Source organism: Ranitomeya imitator, chromosome 8 (genome assembly GCF_032444005.1).
Source record: "Ranitomeya imitator isolate aRanImi1 chromosome 8, aRanImi1.pri, whole genome shotgun sequence".
Classification (NCBI taxonomy): domain Eukaryota; kingdom Metazoa; phylum Chordata; class Amphibia; order Anura; family Dendrobatidae; genus Ranitomeya; species Ranitomeya imitator.
In genome coordinates this window covers 100600372-100619146 of record NC_091289.1, presented here as the reverse complement: position 1 = coordinate 100619146, position 18775 = coordinate 100600372, and positions in this window count along the sequence as shown.

Below are 18775 nucleotides of genomic sequence, written 5' to 3'. Positions count from 1 at the left end.
ATTAGGGTTATGGTTAGGGTTGACATTAGGGTTGTTTTGGGGTAAGGGTTGTGATTATGGTTAGGGTTAGTGATTAGGATTATGGATCAGGTTGGGATTAGGGTTAGGGGTGTGTTGGGGTTAGGGTTGGAGCTAGAATTGGGGGGTTTCCACTGTTTAGGTACATCAGGGGGTCTCCAAACACGACAGCCAATTTTGCGCTCAAAAAGTCAAATGGTGCTCCCTCCCTTCTGAGCTCCGCCGTGCGCCCAAACAGTGGGTTACCCCCATGTATGGGGCATCAGCGTACTCGGAATAAATTGGACAACAACTTCTGGGGTCCAATTTCTCTTGTTACCCTTGTGAAAATAAAAACTTGGGGGCTACAATATCTTTTTTGTGGAAAAAAAAATATTTTTTATTTTCACGACTCTGCATTCTAAACTTCTGTGAAGCACTTGGGCATTCAAAGTTCTCACCACACATCTAGATAAGTTCCTTGGGGGGTCTAGTTTCCAAAATGGGGTCACTTGTGGGGGGTTACTACAGTTTAGGTACATCAGGGGCTCTGCAATCGCAACATAATGCCCACAGACCATTCTATCAAAGTCTGCATTCCAAAAAGGCGCTCCTTCCCTTCCGAGCTCTGCCGTGCGCCCAAACAGTGGTTTACCCCCACATATGGCACATCAGCGTACTCGGGATAAATTGGACAATAACTATTGCAGTCGAATTTCTCCTGTTACCCTTGTGAAAATAAAAACTTGGGGGCTACAATATCTTTTTTGTGGAAAAAAAAATATTTTTTATTATCACGACTCTGCGTTCTAAACTTCTGTGAAGCACTTGGGCATTCAAAGTTCTCACCACACATCTAGATAAGTTCCTTGGGGGGTCTAGTTTCCAAAATGGGGTCACTTGTGGAGGGTTTCTACTGGTTAGGTACATCAGGGGCTCTGCAAACGCAACATAATACCCGCAGACCATTCTATCAAAGTCTGCATTCCAAAACGGCGCTCCTTCCTTCCGAGCTCTGCCGTGCGCCCAAACAGTGGTTTACCCCCACATATGGGGTACCAGCATACTCAGGACAAATTGGACAACAACTTTTGGGGTCCAATTTCTCTTGTTACCCTTGTGAAAATAAAAACTTGGGGGCTAAAAAATCTTTTTTGTGGAAAAAAAAATATTTTTTATTTTCACGGCTCTGCATTATAAACTTCTGTGAAGCACTTGGGCATTCAAGGTTCTCGCCACACATCTAGATAAGTTCCATGGGGGGTCTAGTTTCCAAAATGGGGTCACTTGTGGGGGATTTCTACTGTTTAGGCACATCAGGGGCTCTCCAAACGCGACATGGCGTCCGATCTCAATTCCAGCCAATTCTACATTGAAAAAGTAAAACGGCGCTCCTTCACTTCCAAGCTCTGCGGTGCGCCCAAACAGTGGTTTACCCTCACATATGGGGTATCGACGTATTCAGGAGAAATCGCACAACAACTTTTGTGGTCTAATTTCTCCTGTTACCCTTGTGAAAATAAGAATTTGTGGGCGAAAAGATCATTTTTGTGTAAACAAAAGCGATTTTTTATTTTCACGGCTCTACGTTATAAACTTCTGTGAAGCATTTGGGGGTTCAAAGTGCTCACCACACATCTAGATAAGTTCCTTAAGGGGTCTAGTTTCCAAAATGGTGTCACTTGTGGGGAGTTTCCACTGTTTAGGCACATCAGGGGCTCTCTAAATGTGACATGGCGTCCGATCTCAATTCCAGCCAATTCTGCATTGAAAAAGTCAAACGGCGCTCCTTCACTTCCAAGCTCTGCGGTGCGCCCAAAAAGTGGTTTACCCCCACATATGGGGTATTGGCGTATTCAGGAGAAATTGCATAACAAAATTTATGGTTACATTTCTGTTTTTACACTTGTGAAAATAAAAAAAATGGTTCTGAATTAAGATGTTTGCAAAAAAAAGTTAAATGTTCATTTTTTCCTTCCACATTGTTTCAGTTCCTGTGAAGCACGTAAAGGGTTATTAAACTTCTTGAATGTGGTTTTGAGAACCTTGAGGGGTGTAGTTTTTACAATGGTGTCACACTTCGTTATTTTCTATCATATAGACCCCTCAAAATGACTTCAAATGTGATGTGGTCCCTAAAAAAAAATGGTGTTGTAAAAATGAGAAATTGCTGGTCAACTTTTAATCCTTATAACTCCCTAACAAAAAAAAATTTTGTTTCCAAAATTGTGCTGATGTAAAGTAGACATATGGGAAATGTTATTTATTAACTATTTTTCGTGACATATCTCTCTGATTTAAGGGCATAAAAATACAAATTTTGAAAATTGCAAAATTTTAAAAATTTTCGCCATATTTCCGTTTTTTTCATAAATAATCGCAAGTAATATCGAAGAAATGTTACCACTAACATGAAGTACAATATGTCACGAAAAACCAATCTCAGAATCAGCGGGATCCGTTGAAGCGTTCCAGAGTTATAACCTCATAAAGTGACAGTGGTCAGAATTGCAAAAATTGGCCTGGTCATTAAGTACCAAATTGGCTCTGTCACTAAGGGGTTAAAAAACCGCTTTATAAACAGAGGGTACCCATTAAAAACTTTAGAACAGGCGGAGAAGCGGGCTGAAAAACTAACTCAAATAGAATTGTTAAAAAGGTCAAAAAGTAAACCTTTAATACATACAGAGACCAGTAATCGAAAATTCACCTTTACTTTTTCCAACAGTCCAATTGATAAAGCTGTCTATGCTGCGGTAAGAAAAAACTGGCATATATTGCAAACTGATAGAGATCTATCAAAATTAACAACTTTAGACCCACAATTCGCCTATAAGCGTACTAAAAATCTTGGTGATTTATTAGTGCATAACAGATTGTTACCAACGCAAAATAATTGGTTAGCGAAAGATTCCCCTAAAGGAAATTTTAGATGCAAAAACTGTAAATTTTGCCATTTACATAAATTGGATAACCCTTTAAAAATCAAAGGGTTAACACAAAAGGTTACCGATTTTATAACATGCAAAAGTAAGTTTGTTGTGTACGTTATGTTCTGTCCATGTAATTTTTATTACATTGGAAAAACTATACGGCCTTTATTCGTGCGTTTCCGTGAGCACTATAATTCGGTGACATCAGGAAAGGGTTGCATGAGACTCATAACGCACATGCAAGAGAAACATAAAAGTAACCCTGAACTCTTGCAGTTTGCCGGTTTAAAGATAGTGAAATTCCCACCCCAAGGGGGCAACCATGATAAACTCCTCCTGAGGGAGGAAGGGAAATGGATCATTAGAACTAACGCACAAGGACCGCTTGGCCTTAACGACAAATTAGACATGGCCGTATTCCTTTGAATATCGTCTTACGTTGCAACTAGCAATTGTGATTTATTACTGACTATGTTTTTGTTATTCTGTTATTATGTTCAGATACTTATTGAAATATAAGAAAGTAACGTCTGTGTCAGTAATTTAGCTTGATGTGCATACACCCTTTAAAAGGAAATGACATCATTTTAACCCTATGGACCCGTCGAAGTGCAGATCGCACGAAACGGCCGTCGTCCCCCTTCACTCCCCGCACCCTCGTAACTACCTGCAATGTATCTGTATTACCCGTACTATGGACTGAGGATACATTAAAGACACAATTTTGAGCAAACTGGTGAGTGCCGCTACTTTTTCATCTTTTGTATGTGAAGATCGTTATTACCTCTTAAGCTGAGCACCGTTACCCAGTGGCTCTCTGAACACCGCAAGTGGTATTAATCCATGTAATGAGTATAAGGAGCATAGAGCTGTAATAGATATCCTAGTGCCATTCCACTCTCCAAGCAAATTTGAACATCAGCAGATGACCGCATTGTGACTGAAAATACATCTATATAAAAACACTGATACTACTATATGAGGACCATATATTGGTAGATACCAGTTCTACAGACCATATAAGAGATCACAGCACAGTTATAGATAATAACTTACAGATGACGTTCTTTCTGATGGAATCGTTCACTTTTCTCATCTGTTCCATCTGGCCCAGCCCAACAAGACAACTTCTCCACCAGGACTCGTCTGCAGAAATTATGATGACACATCAGACTTCTCACATTTCCAGCCCCGTCCCCATCTATCCCCAACCTGCACAAACTCCTCATTCTGCTGATACCCAATACTGAGCCACTGCTGCCGTATGTGTCCCTATTACTGCCCCTGATACCCCAATACTGAGCCACTGTTGCCGTATGTGCCCCTATTATTACACCTGATACCCCAATACTGAGCCGCTGCTGCCGTATGTGTCCCTATTACTGCACCTGATACCCCAATGCTGAGCTGCTGCCGTGTGTTCCTATTACTGCACCTGATACCCCAATACTGAGCCGCTGCTGCCGTATGTGTCCCTATTACTGCCCCTGGTACCCCAATACTGAGCCGCTGCTGCCGTATGTGTCCCTATTACTGCCCCTGATACCCCAATACTGAGCCACTGTTGCCGTATGTGCCCCTATTACTACACCTGATACCCCAATACTGAGCCGCTGCTGCCGTATGTGTCCCTATTACTGCACCTGATACCCCAATACTGAGCTGCTGCTGCCGTATGTGTCCTTATTACTGCACCTGATACCCCAATACTGAGCCGCTGCTGCCGTATGTGTCCCTATTACTGCACCTGATACCCCAATACTGAGCCGCTGCTGCCCTATGTGCCCCTATTACTGCACCTGATACCCCAATACTGAGCCGCTGCTGCCGTATGTGTCCATATTAATGCCCCTGATACCCCAATACTGAGCCGCTGTTGCCGTATGTGTCCTTATTACTGCACCTGATACCCAAATACTGAGCCGCTGCTGCCGTATGTGTCCCTATTACTGCACCTGATACCCCAATACTGAGCCGCTGTTGCTGTATGTGTCCCTATTACTGCACCTGATACCCCAATACTGAGCCGCTGCTGCCGTATGTGTCCTTATTACTGCACCTGATACCCCAATACTGAGCTGCTGCTGCCATATGTGTCCCTATTACTGCACCTGATACCCCAATACTGAGCCGCTGTTGCCGTATGTGCCCCTATTACTACACCTGATACCCCAATACTGAGCCACAGCAGCCGTATGTGTCCCTATTACTGCCCCTGATACCCCAATACTGAGCCGCTGCTGCCGTATGTTTCCCCATTACTGCCCCTGATACCCCAATACTGAGCCGCTGCTGCCATATGTGTCCCTATTACTGCACCTGATACCCCAATACTGAGCCGCTGCTGCCGTATGTGTCCCCATTACTGCCCCTGATACCCCAATACTGAGCCGCTGCTGACGTATGTGACCCTATTACTGCACCTAATACCCCAATACTGAGCCGCTGCTGCCGTATCTGTCCCTATTACTGCACCTGATACCCCAGTATTGAGCCTCTGCTGCCGTATGTGTCCTTATTACTGCCCCTGATACTCCAATACTGAGCCGCTGCTGCCGTATGTGTCCCTATTACTGCACCTGATACCCAAATACTGAGCCGCTGTTGCCGTATGTGACCCTATTACTGCCCCTGATACCCCAATACTGAGCCGCTGCTGCCGTATGTGTCCCTATTACTGCACCTGATACCCAAATACTGAGCCGCTGTTGCCGTATGTGTCCTACAGCACCTGCTGTGTGGTACAATAATGGTGCCGCCCCACATAGCAATGCCACCACTGTGCCCCTTACATAGTAATAATGACTCTTTTGTGCTCTCTAGATAATAAAATTCACCCCTAGAAAACATTAATGCCCTGTGCTAGTGCCCTCCACATTTTGTCCCTAAAAAGTAAAAATACCACACATGAAGTTTTGATGGTCTCAGTACTGAGTGCCCATATAACAATAATGTTTAAGTTCCCACTTAACATTTAATAATGTCCCCTAAGTAGCCTCCATGTACAGCTTGACTATACACAGTATGGTGGGCCCACAGCTTTCCTATGCACAGTATAATGCCCCCACAGCTCCCCTATACACAATATTTTGAACCCACAGCCCCCCATACACAGTATGATGGGCCCACAGCTCCCGTACATACATTATGATGTCCATTAGAGTTCCCCTATACATAGAATGATGTCCTCAATGATCCCCCAAAACACAATATAATAGTTACCGTAATAGTGTTCTGACACTGTGTCTCCTGCACTGAGAGTCACACTGCCAGGAGGAAATTAGCTTTATTTCTCACTGCAGCCTCGGGGGTAACGCTGGCACGGTTTCAGTCACCGCTCTGAGTATAGAGCAGCAGCTGTAACTGCGCCTCTTAGGGTATGTGCACACATTGCGGATTCTCCACAGATTTACTGCGGATTTTGTTGGTTTTGTGTGGATTTCACCTGCGTTTTTACACCTGCGGATTCCTATTACAGAATAGGTGTAAAATGCTGCAGAGTCCTCACAAAGAATTGACATGCTGAGGAAAATAAACGGCAGCATTTCCACGTGGAATTTTCCGCAGCATGTGCACTGCGGATTTTGTTTTCCATAGGTTTACATGGTACTGTACAACACATGGAAATCTGCTGCAGATCCACAGCAAAATCCACAATGTGTGCACATACCCTTGATGCGCCATTCCAGCAGTCAAATAAAAAAAATGCTGGAGTGATGCTTAAGGGAATGTGCACACAACAGGATTTCTTGCAGAAATTTTCCTGACAAAAAACGGACATTTCTGCCAGAAATCCGCATTTTTTTCACGTTTTTTGACGCGTTTTTTGTGCGTTTTTTCCCAAATGCATAGAATTGCGGGAAAAACGCAGAAAATCCGCAAAAATAATGAACATGCTCATTTTTTTTACTGCGATGCGTTTTTTTCTCTGAAAAAACGCATCCATGTGCACAAAACATACAGAATGCATGTTAAATGATAGAATGCATAATGTATGCGTTTTTAATGAGTTTTTATAGCGTTTTAGTGCGAAAAAACCTGAACGTGTGCACATAGCCTAAATGTGATGTAGCTTATGGCTTACCCAGCTGGTTAGTATAATATGCCCCCTACCTCCCCATCCCAGAGAACAACTATTACATGTGATAGAGTGCGTATAGTCTGGTAACCATCTAATAATCAGCCCCCCAGTGCCTGTCGCCCCTCACCCCCATCCTCTAACATTTACCCCCCAGGGACTATGACATGCCTATCAATCTTATCCCCACTTACCAATGAAGATTGCAGCAGGACCAGGAAGTAGCTGAATAAAATGCAGGCGGGCACTAGGACCCAGCGTGCTGCCCTGAGCTAGTCTCAGCGTGCACAGGGAGGGAAGAAACCTGCAGCCTGGGAGAAGCTCCTGAGGTCAGCACAATCCAGTGCAGGAGGGAGACTTGTAACTGGTCACTGTCCGACCAGCATGCAGAATCTCCGTCAGGCAGGGGAGCAGGCATTTTGCTGCTCTCCTCCTGTGCTGTATTGTGCCTCAGCACAGAAGTGGCAGTGCCGGCTCACAGTGGGCCCCTTCATGTGACAGGGCCCGGGGCGATGGCCCCCTCTGCCCCCCCAGTAGCTACGCTACTGTCTACGAGAATCACATTTACGTATTTTCCAAACGAATGGCTGACGATGTCCATGGCATCTGGGTGTGTGAAAAATGGTCGACTTGCAAGTGACGTGTTTGGACCAATGAAGCATCTGGTGAAGTGGTGAAAGTAACCAATCCCCACAACCATGCAGCACAAGCACCAAGACATGAAGCAATCCAACTTGTCAATGAAGCGGTCACCAGGGCAAGGACAACACAGGAGACACCACAACAGATTCTCACAGAAGACATTCCAGGAGCCCATTCTAATGCTGTAGCACTTCTCCCAAAGAAAGCATCACTGAAGAGAACAATACAATTATCAAGGCAACTTGGCAATATTCTAAGGTTGCCCCAAACCCTTGATGTTATTCCCCAGGAGTTCCTGGGGATCAATATTGATGGCATCCAGCAGCAGTTCCTTCTGCATGACTCTGGTAAGCATTTAACATTTCCATTATGCAGAATTATTGCAAAGTTTATGTTGCACAAATGTGAAAAATTATATATTACAAAAAGCTGATATAGAATACTATGTGATTTTTTTGCCTTAAAGGGAAACTTTGAGGATAGTATAATGTAGGATGAGACCTACTAATTGTCACTATGCCTCACTTGTTTAGTTGCAGTTTAATTCTCTGCTCAGCTTCAAAGTAGAAGTCCTGCCTTTAAAGGGACTCTGTCACCTGAATTTGGCGGGCTCTGTTAGCGGTCCGATGGGCGGTGTTTTCTGTCATGCACCCCTTCCTTTCCCATTGGCCGCAATATTGTCTTGAATTTGACTAGGTTTCCTCTGTAATACATGTGTGCGCAATGCAATCTCGCCTTGCGCACGCGCAGTATACTTTGCTCAACTGCGGGCAAAGCCAAAAAGCATTAGTGTGCATGCGCCGGCGCACTGTGTCCTGGAAGTCTTTCACTGTTTTCTGGGACATAGTGCGCCGGCGCATGCGCACTAATGCTTTTCGGCTTTGCCCGCAGTTGGGCAAAGCATACTGCGCGTGCGCAAGGCAAGATTGCATTGCGCATGTGTGTATTATGGAGGAAACCTAATCAAATTCAAGACAATATTCCTTTTCAAGATTCCTAGCTAGGGATTCCCTTGGTCAAGAAGACTCTCCACACAGGTTGGGACCTCAGCAAAAGAGAGAGAAGTAATTTTTATTTTCTGATGAGCAAACTCCGAACATTGCCTGTTTGGGATTGGTGTGGTTGAACAAACCCTGAACTTTCCAGATCGGGTTTGCTCATCACTAGATACAGTATGATATGTAATGGATGACAAAAAGAAGCCATTAAATGTAACACCACTAGTACATGACAGGAAAATGATGGTCACTTGTCTTAGATCAGGGGTGTCAAACTCATATTCACCAAGGGCCACACCAATTTAATTTTGCTGAAAGACCGAATGCACACAACCGAGTTCCGTCACTGTCACATCTTCCCTGGATCTCACTGAAATCATGGAGAGCTATGGCTGCAGCTTCCAGTCACTTGTCATTGTCGTTGGTGCTGAAAGTTGCTGATAAACAGCTGGTTCAATGCAGAATACAACTGGACCCTATTCATGGCCTAATCTGAGGAATGGGTATCTATAGAAAATCGGATCCTGAAGTGAGAATACCACTTTTATCTGCTGGTCCATTCTTTTGTATACTGGCAGAGTGTTCTGTGAGGGCTAATCCCAAAACCCCCATCTGAAGACCTGATAAAGAGGTTCTGTAGTAGCTGCTTAACCACCACTTTAGTTCAGCAAAGCCAATATCTCAGTTCTGCAGAGATGGTTGGTGTGATTAACCCTGTAGTCAGTCAACAATCCCCCTGCTTCCATACATAGGGGTATTCTCATGCCGAAGAGCAAAATCAAAATAACGCAGCATGCTTCAGCAATCATGTTGCAGTAAGCATGCTGCCGATCTTTGCCTAATCTTCTCCTGGCTGTGTGGGCTGGCTATAGCCATGCTGGATCCAGAGGCCACCATGAGTCTTGGAGGGGATATCTGAGACATGGCTGGATGAAAGCCATGACTGGGCTGTTAACTTGCAGGGCTATAGTCTGTTCAGAAATGACTGAACAGATAAACAACGGGGAGGGGTGTGTCTATATTTAAAATCATCCTTAAAACCCAAAAAGTCCCTGTGGGTGGAGGTAAGGGGAGGGGGGGAAATAATAAATTACTGATAGGGGTTTGTTATGTCTCCAAAAATAATGGAAGCAATGGATAATATCCTCGTAAAGCAAATAGATGAAGCTGCGACTCAAGGAGAAGTCATTATTATGGGGGACTTCAACTACCCTGAAATATATTGGGGAACAGAAACCTGCAGTTCCAGCAAAGGTAATCGGTTTCTGACAACTATGAGAGACAATTACCTTTCACAACTGGTTCAGGACCCAAAAAGAGGGGGGCACTGCTAGACCTAATATTAACCAACAGGCCAGACCGCATATCAAATATAAGGGTTGGGGGTCACTTGGGGAATAGTGATCACAAAATAATAAGTTTTCATGTATCCTTTAATAAGATGTGTAGTAGAGGGGTTATAAGGACACTAAACTTCAGGAGGGCAAATTTCCAACGGATGAGAGATGATCTTGGTGCAATTAACTGGGATGATATCCTGAGACATAAAAATACACAAAGAAAATGGGACACATTTATTAGCATCCTGGATAGGACCTGTGCACAGTATATACCGTATGGGAATAAACATACTAGAAATAGGAGGAAACCAATATGGCTAAATAGAGCTGAAAGGGGCACAATAAGTGACAAAAAGAAAGCCTTTAGAGAATTAAAGGAAGTAGGTAGTGATGAGGCATTAAATAAATACAGAAAATTAAATAAATTCTGTAAAAAGCAAATTAAGGCAACAAAAATTGAGACAGAGAGACTCATTGCCAGAGAGAGTAAAAATAATCCCAAAATACTATTTAACTACGTAAATAGTAAGAAACTAAAAAATGATAGTGTTGGCCCCCTTAAAAATAGTCTGGGTGAAATGGTGGATGAGGATGAGGAAAAAGCCAATATGCTAAATGACTTATTTTCATCAGTATTTGCACAAGAAAATCCCATGGCAGACAATATGATCAAAGATAACAAAAAATCCCCATTAAATGTCACCTGCTTAACCCAGCAGGAAGTACGTCAGCGTCTAAAAATCACTAAAATTGACAAATCTCCGGGCCCGGATGGGATACACCCCCGACTACTGCAGGAATTAAGTACAGTCATTGATAGAAAATTATTTTTAATCTTTAAAGACTCCATAATAACAGGATCTGTACCACAGGACTGGCGAATAGCAAATGTGGTGCCAATATTCTAAAAGGGAACAAAAACTGAACTCGGAAATTATAGGCCAGTAAGCTTAACCTCTACTGTGGGTAAAATCCTGGAGGGTATCCTAAGGAATGCTATGCTGGAGTATCTGAAGAGGAATAACCTCATGACCCAATATCAACATGGGTTTACTAGGGACCGTTCTTGTCAGACTAAGGCTACTTTCACACTAGCGTCGGTACGGGCCCGTCGCAGTGCGTTGGGCCGACGTACCAACGCATGCTGTGAAGTAAAATCACAACGGGGGCAGCGGATGCAGTTTTACAACGCATCTGCTGCCCCATTGTAAGGTCCGAGGAGGATGGAGTGGAGTTCCGGCTGCGCATGCGCGGTCGGAAAAAGCGGACCCGTTGCAAGCAACGTTTTTTTGTCCCGACGGACTGCAAAAACACGTTACATCCATCGCACGATGGATGCAACGTGTGGCAATCCGACGCAATGCGTCGCTAATAGTGTTGAGCATTCCGATACCGCAAGTATCGGGTATCGGCCGATACTTGCGGTATCGGAATTCCGATACCGAGATCCGATACTTTTGTGGTATCGGTATCGGATACATAGAGATGTGTAAAATAAAGAATTAAAATAAAAAATATTGAAATTCTACTCTGTAAGCCCCAACAAGGTCATTAATAAATATGTTAAAAAGAAGAGGGCCCAATACTTACCCCTGTGGTACCCCACTGCTAACCGCGACCCAGTCCGAGTGTGCTCCATTAATAACCACACTTTGTTTCCTATCCCTGTGCCAGCTACCACGCGGCCACGCGGCCACGCCCAATCACAAGCCGCTACGTCTTTGAAAGTCATTAACGCGCTCATTTTTAAAAATGAGCGCGTTAATAGCTTGCGGTGACGTCGCGGCTTGTGATTGGTCGCGGCCACGCCCAATCACAAGCCGCTACGTCTTTGAAAGCCATTAACGCGCTCATTTTTAAAAATGAGCGCGTTAATAGCTTGCGGTGACGTCGCGGCTTGTGATTGGTCGCGTGGCCGCGACCAATCACAAGCCGCTACGTCTTTGAAAGTCATTAACGCGCTCATTTTTCAAAAATGAGCGCGCTAATAGCTTGCGGTGACGTCGCGGCTTGTGATTGGTCGCGTGGCGGTCACATGGGCGGCCCGCGACCAATCAGAAGCCGGGACGTGATTCTCAGGTCCTAAAAGCGCTGATTTTGAACAAAGAAGCCTGCCGGTTACCCGCGCTGAGTTCAGGGGCCGCCGGAGAGGTAAATATATCAATATTTTTTATTTTAATTCTTTATTTTACACATCCCTATGGATCCCAGGGCCTGAAGGAGAGTTTCCTCTCCTTCAGACCCTGGGAACCATGAGAATACCTTCCGATACTTGATGTCCCATTGACTTGTATTGGTATCGGATATCGGTATCGGCGATATCCGATATTTTTCGGGTATCGGCCGATACTATCCGATACCGATACTTTCAAGTATCGGACGGTATCGCTCAACACTAGTCGCTAATAAAAGTCTATGGAGAAAAAATGCATCCTGCAGGCAACTTTGCAGGATGCATTTTTTCTTCAAAACGACACATTGTGACGTACGCCTAACAACGCTAGTGTGAAAGTAGCCTAATCTGATCCATTTCTATGAAGAGGTAAGTTCCAGACTGGACCAAGGGAACCCAGTGGACGTAGTGTATATGGACTTTTCAAAAGCTTTTGATATGGTACCACACCAAAGATTTATACGTAAAATGAGAATAATGGGGATTGGGGAAAATATGTGTAAGTGGGTTAAGAGCTGGCACAGGGATAGGAAACAAAGTGTGGTTATTAATGGAGCACACTCGGACTGGGTCGCGGTTAGCAGTGGGGTACCACAGGGGTAAGTATTGGGCCCTCTTCTTTTTAACATATTTATTAATGACCTTGTTGGGGCTTACAGAGTAGAATTTCAATATTTGCAGATGACACTAAACCCTGCAGGGTAATCAATACAGAGGAGGACAATGTTATATTACAGGAGGATTTATGTAAACTAGAAGCTTTGGCTGATAAATGGCAAATGAGCTTTAATGGGGAAAAATGTAAGGTCATGCATTTGGGTAGAAGTAATAAGATGTATAACTATGTGCCTATTTCTAAAACTCTGGGCAAAACCGTCAATGAAAAAGACCTGGGTGTATGGGTGGATGACAAACTCACATTTAGTGGCCAGTGTCAGGCAGCTGCTACAAAGGCAAATAAAATAATGGGATGCATTAAAAGAGGCATTGATGCTCATGAGGAGAACATAATTTTACCTCTATACAAGTCACTAGTTCGACCACACTTAAATACTGTGTACAGTTCTGGTTTCCGGTGTATAAGAAAGAGATAGCTGAACTAGAGCGGGTGCAGAGCAGAGCGACCAAGGTTATTAGAGGGCTGGGGGGTCTGCAATACCAAGATAGGCTATTACACTTGGGGCTATTTAGTTTGGAAAAACGAAGGCTAGGGGGTGATCTTATTTTAATGTTTAACCCTGCTGTTTTGTTCGCATTTACTATACACTTGTAGTGTTCCGGGTCACTATGACCCGGCTTATTAAACCTTGATTTTAGACACTCTAACTCTAGACTGTTTGTGAACATGTTTGGTAGTAAAAAAAAAAAAGAAAAATGAACTGGAAATCTTTTGTTTTTGTTTTTATTCTGAAAAAACAGATCAATGAGCAAAACGAAAATAGAAAACTACACATATTTTGTAATAAAAAAACCTTTGTAAGTAAACAATAATAATAAAGTCTGAGAAAAAAAACAGCTTCAAAAACAATAAGAGCTTCTATACTACATCAAAGCATACCAGTGCTCAATTTCCAGCAATCTATCATGCTACGTGTAGAGCAGTGTATCACACAGTAATAACACTAATTACATGTACTAAAATAAAATAAAAGTATTCCTTTACAATATACAATCTATCAATAGAATTGATTAGTAAAATCATAACAAGCAACATACCTGTAGAAAACAAAGATACTGCCTGGAACAGAGATATCCTGGAACAGAGGTATGTACACAGCTGCTCTCCAAAGAAACTGAAAGGTAACATGTCTGGGCTAGCATATGTGTACTGATAAGAGCAGAGAAGATAAGAGCCCTTCTGAAAACAAGCAGATAAGCCAGGAAGACAGACTAGCTTTACAAAAAAAAGTCTTAGACAGCGCGTTCTGAGCAGTCCGTTCTGCGCATAATATACACGTATAGTGCACACCTAGTGATCTCTCCGGATGCACTCTACATTTTAGAATAGACTGCGCACCAAAAATAATCAATATAAAGCCATTTTTATGGTGCGCAGATCTCAATGCATACCCCCGGTAGAGCGCGTGTACGACCCCATTGAAATAATTTAGGAAATAAATCAATTGATATACAATAGTAGATGCAATAAATAGACCCAACTGAGGTTATAACTCCTTTATTTCACTGAAAATATGGCCTCACAGCTGTAAAAAACGATGTCGGGTCACTATGACCCGAACACAACAAGTGTAACTTTTTGCGTGTAGCAAAAAGTAAACGAAAAAAAAAAAAAATACTCATAGGTAGGTCCCCCAAAATGAGGAAAAGTCAATGAGTCTCAAGTTTTAGAGACTTACAGAAAAAAATCTACAGGGCCGCAAAAAGTCTGTTCGGGTCACTATGACCCGAACAGAACATCAGGGATAAATATATAAGGGGACAGTACAAAGACCTTTCTGATGATCTTTTTAATCATAGACCTGAGACAGGGACAAGGGGGCATCCTCTACATCTGGAGGAAAGAAGGTTTAAACATAATAACAGATGCAGATTCTTTACTGTAAGAGCAGTGAGACTATGGAACTCTCTGCCGTATGATGTTGTAATGAGTGATTCATTGCTTAAATTTAAGAGGGGACTGGATGCCTTTCTTGAAAAGTATAATGTTACAGGTTATATACACCAGATTCCTTGATAGGGCGTTGATCCAGGGAACTATTCTGATTGCTGTATGTGGAGTCGGGAAGGAATTTTTTTCCCCAATGTGGAGCTTACTCTTTGCCACATGTTTTTTTTTTGCCTTCCTCTGGATCAACATGTTAGGGCATGTTAGGTTAGGCTATGGGTTGAACTAGATGGACTTAAAGTCTTCCTTCAACCTTAATAACTATGTAACTATGTTACTATGTTACCAACTGATGATATGGAAAGGGGCCTCTTGTGTCGAGACATTGAGGGCACCCCTACCTGACATGATTATGGGATGCCTATGGGTTCTAATTGCAGCAGGGATCTAACAGATCCACAAAAGCTGACATCACCAGGTCCCTATAAAGTCATGTGTTGTTAAAGGGACAGAGCTTACAAAATAAAGGAGGCCCAGGAAGCCTTCAGAATTAAACTTGAAAAGAAACTGTCCCACAATAATACCAGAGAGGTTTGGGCAGGAATGAAATTACTGACTGGGCTTAAGCTGAGGCCTGAAAATGATCCAGGAACAATGGACAAGGCTAATGAGATGAATGAGTATTTCAATAGATTTAGCAGTACATGTGTAATGCAAACTGATAGTGGATGGGAACCGGGTGCAAATTCTGCAACATCGATATTGGAGGATGAGCAGACCTATTTTAGAGTATCCGAAAATGATGTGAGGAGGCAGTTTAAGTCACTTAACATTGGTAAAACTGCAGGACCTGATGGACTCAGCTCACGTGTCCTTAAAGTTTGTGCAGACCAGCTGTGTACTGTCTTTACGCGCCTATTTAATGGAAGTCTACAAACCCAGAGGGTACCAGTGTTATGGAAAACTTCCTGTCTGGTGCCGGTACCCAAGACGACTTCTCCTGCAACCCTAAATGACTATCGTCCTGTGGCCTTAACATCTCACGCTATGAAGGCCTTGGAAAGATTAGTGCTTGCTCACTTAAGACCAAGGGTCAATGCTTTTATCGATCCCCTTCAGTTTGCCTACCGACATAGATTGGGGGTGGATGATGCTATCCTTTCTATGTTACATAGGGTACATTCATTTCTGGAGACTGACGGAACCAGGGTGCGAGCGATGTTCTTCGATTTCTCGAGTGCATTTAACTCCCTGCAGCCACTTTTACTACACAAAAAGATGACTGATATGAAGGTTGAGGAGGGGATGAGAAATTGGATAACTGACTACCTATCAGATCGGCCACAGTTTGTACAGATGGGAGCAGTGGTGTCAAGCAGATTATTGAGCAGTGTAGGTGCCCCCCAGGGAACGGTGCTTGCGCCATTTCTATTCACACTGTATACTTCAGACTTTCAGTATAAATCTGAACTTTGCCACCTTCAAAAATTTTCGGATGATTCTGTGGTTGTGGGATGCATCAGGGGGATGAGGAATATAGAAGGGTGGTATCGAATTTCGTGGATTGGTGCAATGGTAACTATCTGCAACTAAATGTTAAGAAAACGAAGGAGTTGGTGGCCAACTATAGCAGGATTAAGATGGAATGCTTACCGATCACTATTGCTGGTCAGGAGGTAGAGCAGGTGGAGAGTTACAAATATTTGGGGGTCCATTTGGATAGCAAACTGGACTGGAGATGCCACTCAGAGTTTGTCTACAAGAAGGGGATGAGCAGGTTGTATTTCCTAAGGAAACTGAGGTCTTTTAATGTGTGTAGCAAAATGTTAGAAATGTTCTACCAATCTGTGGTGGCAAGTGCCATCTTTTTTGCAATCACGTGCTGGGGTAGTAGTGTGCGGGCCTCTGATGCTAATAAGCTGAATAAGATTATTAAGAAGGCAAGTTCTGCTGTGGGCTGCAAGCTGGACTCTTTTGGGGAGGTAGTGGAGAAGAACTCTGAAAAAGTGTATGACAATTATGAATAATAATGCACATCCACTATATGAGCTATTCATGAGACAGAAGAGCACCTTAAGTAACCGGCTTATACTCCTGAGGTGTAAGAAGGAAAAATATAGGAAATCGTTTGTGCCAACTGCCATGGGAATGTACAACAATAACATTAGGGTTAAACCACCAAGGTGAATGTCTACTTATTTCTCTACATTTCAGTTCACTCGCTGTGTATGTCCTATTCTAATGTATAATGTTCTTCTGTCAACAAACTGTCATGTCAACTATGTAATTCCTTTATGATTTTTATGTTTTAAGTCGTGCTGCTGTGATACCATAATTTCCCACGGGATCAATAAAGTGTATCGTATCGTATCGTATCGTACTTCCTAACAGTACTTCCTTAAACTCCACCTTTTTTTATCAAGATGTATAAAAAACAAATATAAAAAATCCTGGCCAGTAGTGCTTATATGTATATGGAGTGCCCCTTAGGGCTGTGGGATACGTGGTACCAGGCCAGACACAGTTTTTAAACGGGAAGGTGACGACAGCAGTGACCCGGTCCGTGGCCCCCCGGACGTCCAATAATAAAGCGTTTTTGTGGTAAGTGGAAAATGGGAAATGGGAATAAAGTTTATGGGGAAAAGGGGAAATATTCGTGACGCCACCCGTGGTGTTCGGCAACGAGATGGTGGCCGATCCTGCAGTTCAGATCCTCTGGGGCAGATGGTGATGCAGCAGAGTTGGTGCAGCTCTCCACGGGTAGAGCTAACCCCAGGGCAGATGTAGTGTTGAGACATAAGATGGTGGTGGTGGCTATACCGGGCAGGTGTGATTGGAATAACGCAAAAGACACATCAAGGTGCAGTTTCCAGATTTTTACTTACAGTTCTTTATGGCACCCAGCTGGGTGCTGTGTCCTCCGGGTCCATGATTCAGCAAACTCCCAGGTAGTTTGGGATGCACCCTTCCAGGACTCCTTTCATATGCTGTCCTCTAGACATCTTTCTACGCTGGCTTTCTTCTTCTCCTGCCCGAACCTCGTCGGGTGACGTTCTCTCAGTCGCCTGGATTCTCTATGGCTGCAGTTTTTGGCAAAGTATGGGTGATTGTGGCTGTGCTTCTTGCAAAAGCCACAGCCTCCGGTTTCTTAGCTAGACTTCTAGTTTCTTACTAAGTTGGGTCCGGTCCCCTTACTGCAACTTGGTCCCTCCACATCTGGATGTGGGCCCCACGGGTGACTTCTGCACTTCCCATGCCCCTAGGACCCCTCTTGTCTTTCTGGAGCTTCTTTCAGTCTCTATTTCACACTTCTTCTGTCTGTCCGTCAGGAGCTGCAGACCTGCACGTCTGCTCATCTCCCCTTCCTCCCTCCTACTCTTTACTTTCCTCTCCTAATTAGCTCCTCCCCTACTCTTCATACCTCACCCACTCCCACCACCCATTCCTATCCAGTTTGGGATGAGGCCTTCCTCCCTAAGGGTATGCCAAGGTGCCCCGACTAAACTGGTGTGTGTTGGATGTGAGTGTTAGAGTTCTGGGTAATGCTCCCTCCTTACCTGAGAGTGGCATTGGAGCACCCGCTAGGACCGTGGGGTACTCGGTACCGGGTCGCTCCTTAAAGGGCTGTGTCACAGTGGCAGTGACCCGGTCCGTGGCCCTGGGCGTCCAATAAAAAGGGGGAGAAGATATAATAAAAAATAAAGTCTAAAGCATAGTGTTCGTGACGCCACCTGTGGTACTCGGCCAACGATGGCCGATGCTGCTTAAAGGGGTCCTCTGGGGATGATGGTATTGCAGCGAGATGGTATAGTTCCCCACAGGTAGAACTTTAGTCCCCAGGGCTCCCGATGTAGTTGGTACAGATGAAAGATGGTGAAGTGCAGGAAAGAATTTAAGGACACAAGGTTCCAGTCTCTTTACCTTTTACTGGTGCAGTTCAGGTACTCAGATTACAGATGGTCTTTGGAATCCGGGCAACCCGGAAGCGATTCGGAATAGCCAGATGGGGTTGAAAGCCTTCCTTAATGCACTGTGTTTTAACTTCCTT